The sequence below is a fragment of the Strongylocentrotus purpuratus genome, unplaced genomic scaffold (assembly GCF_000002235.5).
Source record: "Strongylocentrotus purpuratus isolate Spur 01 unplaced genomic scaffold, Spur_5.0 spur5_scaffold_17, whole genome shotgun sequence".
Taxonomy (NCBI): Eukaryota; Metazoa; Echinodermata; class Echinoidea; order Camarodonta; family Strongylocentrotidae; genus Strongylocentrotus; species Strongylocentrotus purpuratus.
In genome coordinates, this window is record NW_022145602.1 from 820,212 (window position 1) to 830,621 (window position 10,410).

Here is a 10,410-nt window from a genome sequence, read left to right on the forward strand (position 1 = left end):
GCATCTCATCCTGGGCAACCTTATGGGCAACCACCTGGCGGCTGGGTACAGCAGACCGGACCCTTACCAGTACCTTTGCCCAACCCGGGGGTATGGATGCCGCCACCAGAAGGACCACCAATTGCCCCATCTTCGATCCCTGTGGAACAGACGCCACGAAACGAAACAGCCCGTCTCAGACATGAGGGAAGTGTTGCGATATCTGCACGTCAGACTGTGGTGCTTGAAGATCAGGAGGCATCCCCCATCGTAATCCGCAATAAGGAAGATGAGATTGTGATCCCAAAGGCTGTCCAACTTGGTGCCCTTTGCGGCAAAGCATCAGTCGTGCGAGAGACGGAGCAAGATGAACTGTCAGTCGAGAATGATGAGAATCCGGTTGATGTGGACTGGACGAGTTTGTATCTTGGAGAACGCACAGATCTAGAGGGTCTTCCGGAGAAACATCGCGAAGTGTTTTCGGCTGGTGGTCAGTATGAGCGCCTGAACCACACTCACCACAACATGCTGGGATCTCTGCCTGAGAGCAAGAAACGACGCTGGAATCGTTACCTGCCCTCTTTTGTATATGCCTACAACAGCACTGTCCATGCGAGTACTGGTGTTGAACCCTTCTACTTGATGTCCGGGAGAAATGGAAGGCTTCCCCATGGTCTGGTCCTAAGTGGGGAAGGACAACCAGGGCGTCAGAGAAACGCCAAGTCGTATGTCCAGCAACATCAGTCAGAACTACGAACTGCTAGGCCGATAGCAAGGGCCCCTGATTGAATTTTAGTCATTTTGCTATATTTTGGTCTTATAGTTTTGATTGATAGCGTTATAGAGGATTATGTTTTTGTTTAGAGACAGGATATGACTTTTAGCAACAAATTTTATTTTTGGTTTTTGATATTTACAAAGAAGAAAGATATGCGATAAGATATTGCATACGATTTTTGTATATCATGTACACATGCCTTTTTATGTACTTGTTAAGCTTGTTTTGGGGTCTGGTGTGGATCCGTCCAGCACTGGGTCACCCCATTCATTTTTATTGAGGTTCAATTATATTTAATTACCGTTTGTGATACGTGGCTGACATTTGGACATGAAACGCTGATTTATAGACATTATGTGCGAATTTAATGGCGATAGATAACATGATTAGTGCATTCCTATTTGAGTTGTAGGTTGGGAGATAACTTTTCGGTGAGACGACTTATGCTGGGTTTGACGTCTCGACGCTAGTAACAGTCAGTTAATTAGCCATGTTGGGATGTCTTTATATTTGTATATATGTATTTATAGTGTATACTGTGTTTTTGCGAGCTTGCACAATGACACTTAAAGGGGACTGCTGTGTAGTGGAAAGATACAGGTAATGGTGCAGTTTAATATAGGTGTTATGTCGCCACGTGCTACCTTAGTGGCAAGGTTATTATTTGTTATACGTTTGTTGGTAGTTGATGGTTTGAATATTGTTCCTTCGGTCATCGAGGGCGATGACGTTTTAAGTGGGGAAGGATGTAAGGGGTTAGGAAATTACCCTGTGACCTGTAGAGGGCGGAGTGCTGAGACAAGCCGGTGTGGTAGGCGATTTGTTCCGGGTTCCGCGGAACAAATCGGCGCGCCGATTTGTTCCTCGGAACGAATCTACTGGATCGACTCGTTCGCAGATACGTTCGAAAGCCGCCGTTCTTATCCGACATTGGCCGAACGTTTCTGCTTATATAATCGCGTATATTTTTATTACTTGTGTCGAATAAACATGGTAAAAATAAATTTTAGCTTTATCTTGATACTTTTGTATTAATTGTTGCAATGAAAACCAATATTATTTTTTTTTGAAATATTTTTGTGTTGACCCCGGCCCCCCCCCCCCCCCCCCCCCCCACCCCGCATCTCTTTCATTTAAACTAGAGTCTACATGTACATCATGCATGCAGCCCACATGCATAATTAGATTCTGTGATGATCGAAGCCCGGTAATAGGTGGTTGACGTAACACGATATCATATAAAGCAGCATTCAAACCAAATTAGAAGGCCTGATTAGAAAACACCCCGACATCTGCTTTTACAGGCAAACTAAGCCTATGGCAACAACTGCCCTTTTTGCTAGACCACCCAGTCCCCGTCGCTTCGCGACGGCGCTGTTTGTGGTCAATCATTGGCCGCAATTATCAACATATTTGAACAACGGGAATCTGCATTTCTATACAAAGTTCTCAAATTGGCAATCGTTGGTGTAGCTAATTTGGAGAAGTTTGATTGGTTGCAAAGGCCGACCAGAATAGTTCATTTTGCTTTAGGGGTGTACCATGGCGTGTATTCAATAATACGTGAGCACGCACGCTCTCCGATGAGATTCGGAACGGATCGCCTGGCCGGAACCGATCGCCTGTGACTAGCGGAACGAATCTACGAATCCGGAACAAATCGGCGGGTACATATCCAGGCGATCGCCTGCACGGAACAAATCGCCTATGACACCGGCACTCTTTGCTTGGCCCTCTCACAGGATCTGTCTGTCGTTGATTTCGAGTTCTCGACCACCTCACATTAGGCCTACATGTACGTGAAAATGTACGTGAAATTAGTGGTTTCCAAACAAGGGGGCGCAACAGATCTGCCACTGTATGTAGCGGAATGGGGGGGGGGGGTATAGACACACTATGCTATGGCTCTGTTTAACACTAACTTTTGTCGGCTAGTACCAAGGGTTGAAAATTCAACAAAATATGTCGGGTTTTTCTTTTATTTCTTTTTTTTTTATTCTGCCGGACACGTCTTTTACTTGAGGAATTTTCTTTCTCTTCTTTTCTTTTTTTTAATTTTTTTTTTATTGGTCCTTCTTAATTATCAGCTCGACCACTCATTTCTTTTTGTGTTGACCCCGGCCCCCCCCCCCACCCCACCCCGCATCTCTTTCATTTAAACTACATGTACATCATGCATGCAGCCCACATGCATAATTAGATTCTGTGATGAAGCCCGGTAATAGGTGGTTGACGTAACACGATATCATAATAAGCAGCATTCAAACCAAATTAGAAGGCCTGATTAGAAAACACCCCGACATCTGCTTTTACAGGCAAACTAAGCCTATGGCAACAACTGCCCTTTTTGCTAGACCACCCAGTCCCCGTCGCTTCGCGACGGCGCTGTCTATAGTTACTGTTTGTGGTCAATCATTGGCCGCAATTATCAACATATTTGAACAACGGGAATCTGCATTTCTATACAAAGTTCTCAAATTGGCAATCGTTGGTGTAGCTAATTTGGAGAAGTTTGATTGGTTGCAAAGGCCGACCAGAATAGTTCATTTTGCTTTAGGGGTGTACCATGGCGTGTATTCAATAATACGTGAGCACGCACGCTCTCCGATGAGATTCGGAACGGATCGGCGGCTAAATATCCCGCCGATTAGTTCCACGGAATGAATCGCCTGGCCGGAACCGATCGCCTGTGACTAGCGGAACGAATCTACGAATCCGGAACAAATCGGCGGGTACATATCCAGGCGATCGGTTCCGGAGGAACCGATCGCCTGCACGGAACAAATCGCCTATGACACCGGCGAATTTTTTTTCCGTACTCGAGAGAGCAAAAATCCCATGTGCGCATGCGCGTGGACTTATGATTTCTCTGCTACTTCCCATACGAAATGTACATGTATTCGCATGTACTGTGCACGATTCGCGTTCTACGAGTAAACGATGGCATAGTAGTCTTCAAACACAGACTCTGATTTGCCAGTTTGACAAATCAATATGCGTATGTGTCGCGATGTGCTTATTCAAGTCTGTGTAGTTGTATGATTCAGACCCAGTAGTGCATATGGAAATACATTGCAACTTGTATAGAATGGTATAGTAGTCTGCAAGCACAGACGCTAATCTGACAGTTTGACAACATACTAGTAGTGTGCTGAGAAGTACTTTATTCAAGTCGCCAACTTGTATAGAATGGTATAGTAGTCTGCAAGCACAGACGCTAATCTGACAGTTTGACAACATACTAGTAGTGTGCTGAGAAGTACTTTATTCAAGTCTGCGTAGATGTATGATTCAGACCCTACTGGTGCGTGCGTTAGAAATGCATCTCAATGTGTAGAGTGTAGTATAGTAGTCTGCAAGGACATAATAATATATTGTGTATTGATGAGTAGTGATTTTATGCAAGTTTGTGTAGTTTAATGATTCCAGACCCCATGGTAGGCCTATGTATTGTGCCACTGCTCTCTCACACTCTTTCTCTCTCTCTCTCTCTCTCTCTCCATATCTCTCTCTCTTTCTCTCTCTCTCTCTCTCTCTCTAGCCCTCCCTCCAGTATGCTCGCACTCTCTGTATTACTTTTATTTATAATCATGGTCTGCTGAGAAATCAATACAAAGGACGGAAACTAGATAAAAATCACAATTTTATTATTCATTCGACCATTGATTGCACTGACAAAAGAGTTATTAGACCAAAGTTAGAAATATTATTACAGAATGACGGTTTTGAGAAGGCCAATAAATGACCTTATGGTGTGTGGGTTTATCATATATAGGCCTACTATCGTTTGTTCAGAGCCAGAAGGGCATTCGTTGTGTTAAGAGTTAACATCCTTCTGGCTCTCAGCAGACCATGATTATAAATAAAAGTAATACAGAGAGTGCGAGCATACTGGAGGGAGAGCTAGAGAGAGAGAAAGAGAGAGAGATAGAGAGAGAGAGAGAGAGAGAGAGTGAGAGAGCAGTGGCACAACACAGAAAACTACGAAAACTTGAATAAAAGCACTACTCAATACACAATAGGCCTATATTATTCTGTCAAACTGTCAAAGGAGAGTCTGTGCTTGCATACTACTATGCCACTCTATAAGTTGAGGTGCATTTCCAATACACGCACCAGTAGGGTCTGAATCATAAAACTACTCAGACTTGAATAACACTATTTTGTCAAACTGTCAGATTAGCGTCTGTGCTTGCAGACTACTATGCCACTCTGCAAGTTGAGATGCCTTTCCAATACACGCACCAGTAGGGTCTGAATCATAAAACTACACATATTTGAATATAAAGCACTACTCAAGACACTATGTTGTCAAATTGTCCGATTAGCGTCTGTGCTTGCAGACTACTATACCATGCTATTCAATTTGGGATGCATTTCTGTAAGCACTAAAATGTCTGAATCATACAACTACTCAGACTTGAATACTAGTACTATTGCTACGCACGATATATGCGTAATTGTTTTGTCAAACTGGCAAATCAGAGTCTGTGTTTGAAGACTACTATGCCATCGTTTACTCGTAGAACGCGAATCGTGCACAGTACATGCGAATACATACATTTCGTATGGGAAGTAGCAGAGAAATCACAAGTCCACGCGCATGCGCACATGGGGTATTTGCCCTCTCGAGTACGGAAAAAAAATTCGCAGCCGGTGTCATAGGCGATTTGTTCCGTGCAGGCGATCGGTTCCTCCGGAACCGATCGCCTGAATATGTACCCGCCGATTTGTTCCGGATTCGTAGATTCGTTCCGCTAGTCACAGGCGATCGGTTCCGGCCAGGCGATCCGTTCCGAATCTCATCGGAGAGCGTGCGTGCTCACGTATTATTGAATACACGCCATGGTACACCCCTAAAGCAAAATGAACTATTCTGGTCGGCCTTTGCAACCAATCAAACTTCTCCAAATTAGCTACGCCAACGATTGCCAATTTGAGAACTTTGTATAGAAATGCAGATTCCCGTTGTTCAAATATGTTGATAATTGCGGCCAATGATTGACCACAAACAGCGCCGTCGCGAAGCGACGGGGACTGGGTGGTCTAGCAAAAAGGGCAGTTGTTGCCATAGGCTTAGTTTGCCTGTAAAAGCAGATGTCGGGGTGTTTTCTAATCAGGCCTTCTAATTTGGTTTGAATGCTGCTTTATATGATATCGTGTTACGTCAACCACCTATTACCGGGCTTCGATCATCACAGAATCTAATTATGCATGTGGGCTGCATGCATGATGTACATGTAGACTCTAGTTTAAATGAAAGAGATGCGGGGTGGGGTGGGGGGGGGGGGGGGCCGGGGTCAACACAAAAAGAAATGAGTGGTCGAGCTGATAATTAAGAAGGACCAATACAAATTAAAAAAAAGAAATGAAGAGAAAGAAAATTCCTCAAGTAAAAGACGTGTCCGGCAGAATAAAAAATAAATAAATAAAAGAAAAAGCCGACATATTTTGTTGAATTTTCAACCCTTGGTACTAGCCGACAAAAAATAAATAATATTGGTTTTCATTGCAACAATAAATACAAAAGTATCAAGATAAAGCTAAAATTTATTTTTACCATGTTTATTCGACACAAGTAATAAAAATATACGCGATTATATAAGCAGAAACGTTCGGCCAATGTCGGATAAGAACGGCGGCTTTCGAACGTATCTGCGAACGAGTCGATCCAGTAGATTCGTTCCGAGGAACAAATCGGCGCGCCGATCTGTTCCGCGGAACCCGGAACAAATCGCCTACCACACCGGCCGATCAGAACGCAGGAAACTGTACATAATATACACAACTAGACCAGTGGCGGATTCAGTGGGGACACAGGGTGCACGTGCCCCCCCCCCCCCCGGTAAAAAAAAAAGGGGGAGGGGGAGGGGAAAGGGGGAAAAGAAAAAGGGAGAAAGGGAGATAAAGGAGGGGGGGGGGGGAAAGAAAATAGGGAGGAGAGAAACGGGAAGAGGAGAAAAGGAGGGGAAAAGGAAGAAAAGGGAACAGAGATAGAGGAGAGAAAAGGCGGAAAAGAGGGAAAGACGGAGAAGAGAAAAGGGGGAAAAGGAGAATAATGAAAAGGTAAAAGAAAGAAAGGGGGATGATATTATAAGAAAGTGTTTTTTTTTTTACCGGGAAAGGGGCGGGGGGAACGCTCTTACCCCCTCTTTCTCTTTCTCTCCTCTCTTTCATGCCCCGTTACTTTTGTTTTCCTTTTCTCTTCTCTCTTTTCCTTTCTTTTCTCTCCTTTCTCTTTTTCTTTTTTCTCTTTCTTTCTTCTCTTCTCTTCTCTTCCCTTTCTTTCCCTTTTCTTTTCTTTCCCTTTCCCTCTTATTTTCCCCTCCCCTTTTCTCATTTTCCCCGACAGCAGCGCAATTTTTACCGCCAATATCCTGACAGGTGGGGGGGGGGTGTCGTATCCCCACGACCCCCTTTAGGGACAACCCTGGTTGTTATCCCATTACTCTATTTCAAGAAATGCAATTCCTCATACTCTCGCACCTCTCTTCTATCTTTCTTTCTCCGTCTCCCCCTTTCTTCCTTTTCTATCAATCTCTCCCTCTCTTTTTTTTCTCTCTCCCCCCCCCCCCCGTGTATCTCTTCTGCAATCATATTACTCATCATGGCAAAATTGAGTGCCCCCCGCCCCTTTACCGGTAAAAAAAAAACGCCTTCTTATAATATCATCCCCCTTTCTTTCTTTTCCCCTTCTCATTATTCTCCTTTTCCCCCTTTTCACTTCTCCGTCTTCCCCCTTTCTTCCTTTTCTATCAATCTCTCCCCGTCTCTTTTTTTTTCTCCCCCCCCCCCCCGTGTATCTCTTCTGCAATCATATTACTCATCATGAAACTCTCAGGCCTTCTCCATCAACTTTCTCTCCTCAAATTGAAGTTTTCATTTTTCTCCGAGATAATTATATTGTTCCCTCAAAGCCTACTTGAGTTATACATGTACTGGAATTAATATTTTATTATAAACCCTGCTCGGAATATCGTTCAGAAGATCTACACTTAATTAATTTCATGTGTAGGAGAAAAATGCGAGAGTTGCGCCCTAAAAATGAAAATAAAATTACCAAATTACTAATTTGAAATGTCCCTATGCATAGTGTCGTCTAGACTAACTAAAGTACAGTGTAACAACTTGTATCATCGCTCATCTGAATTTGTAAAACATTTTCAACATTCTTTTTTTTTGTTACTTGCTTTGATATAAACAAGAAACTCACACATACACACATTCTAATAAAAATTCTTGGGTAAAAAAAAGGGAGGAATATGCAGGTTTCTTCAGTAAAGGTTTACACAAAATTTGATAAATTTGATCTAATGTTTTGTATATGTCACCTTACACTGGGTTAAATTTTCGCTAACAAACATGCATGCATATTCCCCTTCTATACTCAACATGGATGACATTGTAACCCAACTCTTTTGAGAGTGCAGGCGATTAAGGTTTATTGCCGTTGGGTCTACAATCGGTTCGTTGACTACCCAATTGGTCTATATCCCCACCCCACCTATCATCCAGTATATTCACATGGTTTAACAATTATTTTGCTACTTATCACTTGGTCTGCTGACCATTTAGGCTAACAGTCATTTGGTCTAATTTCCATTTGGTCCAATCTCCAATAAGTCTACTTCCCATTTGGTCTAATTTCCAGTCGGTCTAATTCCCAATGTGTCTAATGTCCATTTTGACTACTATCCATTTGGTCTAATGATCATTTAATTATAAATAATAACAATCATCACATGATTATTAGACCAAATGGATATTATACAAATTGGGAATTAGACTAAATGAGCAATAGACTGAAGGGTTAGGAGACCAAATGACAATTAGCCTAATTGGTCATTAGACCAAATGATCATTAGACCATGTTGATAGTAGCTGGACTGAGTGTAGACCAAATGACAATTAGCCTAATTGGTCATTAGACCAAATGATCATTAGACCATGTGGATAGTAGATGGACTGAGTGTAGACCAAATGGGAATAGACCAATTGGGTAGTAGACAAACTGGTTGTAGACGATATGGCAATCACTGGCAATCAATTACTACAATGAAAAACAGACACACATATAGCATATTCCTGTCATTAGATAAGTTTTTAATATATTGTACTGAAGATGACATAAATTCCATTTGAAAACCTCCTCCTCCTCTCCACTGTTAAAGTACTAATTACCAGACATACATGTAGATAGGCGTATTAAGGTGAAAAGCGTGATTAGTATTCATAAAACTTTTGAAAATATAACGTGATGAAATTCTTCCACCTATGAAGCAGCATCCATAATGAATACATCTTTATTTATACACAAAATGTACATATAAGACCCATGGAATTAGTATTCTCATAAAAAAATGTTACATCTATTATACATATGCATATATACACATATAAATCCACACATCCCGTTATTTACAATCTGTACAATTACAAAACAATTAAAGACATAATCAAAAGGCATCATGTTCAATTCAACAATGTTTTGTTCTTCAACTAATCGCGAATCTCTGATTTCACTCAATTTTCACTGAAAAAAGACGGTTGCCAAGTTATAATAAATGCATTAACACCTCAATGTTTCAATAATCTTTTAATATACACAGCGTAGGTATGGGCATCTAAACAGAGAGGTGTATTAAATAAACTATTCAACTGTTTAGGGCTGTGATGTAGTGGATGATTCCATCCGATGGTTTCCTGCACAACTGTTCACTCTAAGTTGAAGTCTTGTGATATGACAATGGAATAAATGTTCTCTGTTTGTCCATCATTAGATGATCACAAGAAGAGCTCGTTTAGTTTTCAATGAAATAAAAGGGGAATAAAATTCAAATTGAATAAATGCAACAACAAAAAATGCCCATAGCACAGAATCCCACTTAGAACATCTAATTTCCATTTGGTCCAATCTCCAATAAGTCTACTTCCCATTTGGCAATAGACAAACTGGGAATTAGACCGAATGGAAATAAGACAAAGTGAGCAATAGACCGAAAGGTTAGAAGACTTATTGGAGATAAGACCAAATGACAATTAGCCTAATTGGTCATTAGACCAAAGGATAAGAAGACAAAATGATCATTACACCATTAATGCAAACAACGGGTGAAATGTTTGTTACAAATAGAGAAATATGTAGCTCATTATGTCATTTTCCCTCATTCAGGTACATGTTTACATAATGCGCTCAAAGAAATAAATAATTATTTTCTTTTCACACAAGACACCAATTAGCACATGTTAAGATTCTAGGCCTCTGATTGGTCATAACTGACCGCATGAATTTTGCTACCGACTGCTGGGCAGTATAGCGACAAAATATTGACCGGGCAACAACAAAATAATTTTGCGTGAAGTGAACAGGGAATATGTGCAGTGATAAAGTGCAATTCTCTTAGACTGGTGAATTTTTCCTAGACGTCACAAATACATACATTTTGTCAGGTATATGTTATTAAAATATCTCTTTTTGAGGGATTGACACTGCAGATACGATTTATAACACAAATATTGACTGCTTACTCCACAGCTCTTGGTTAAAACTATAGCTTCCAGGTGACCTCGAGACTGCACTATGACCCTCGACTTCGTCATGTGGAACGGTACAGTTTGGAGATCACCATGGGCAATAGTTTTCACCATGCACC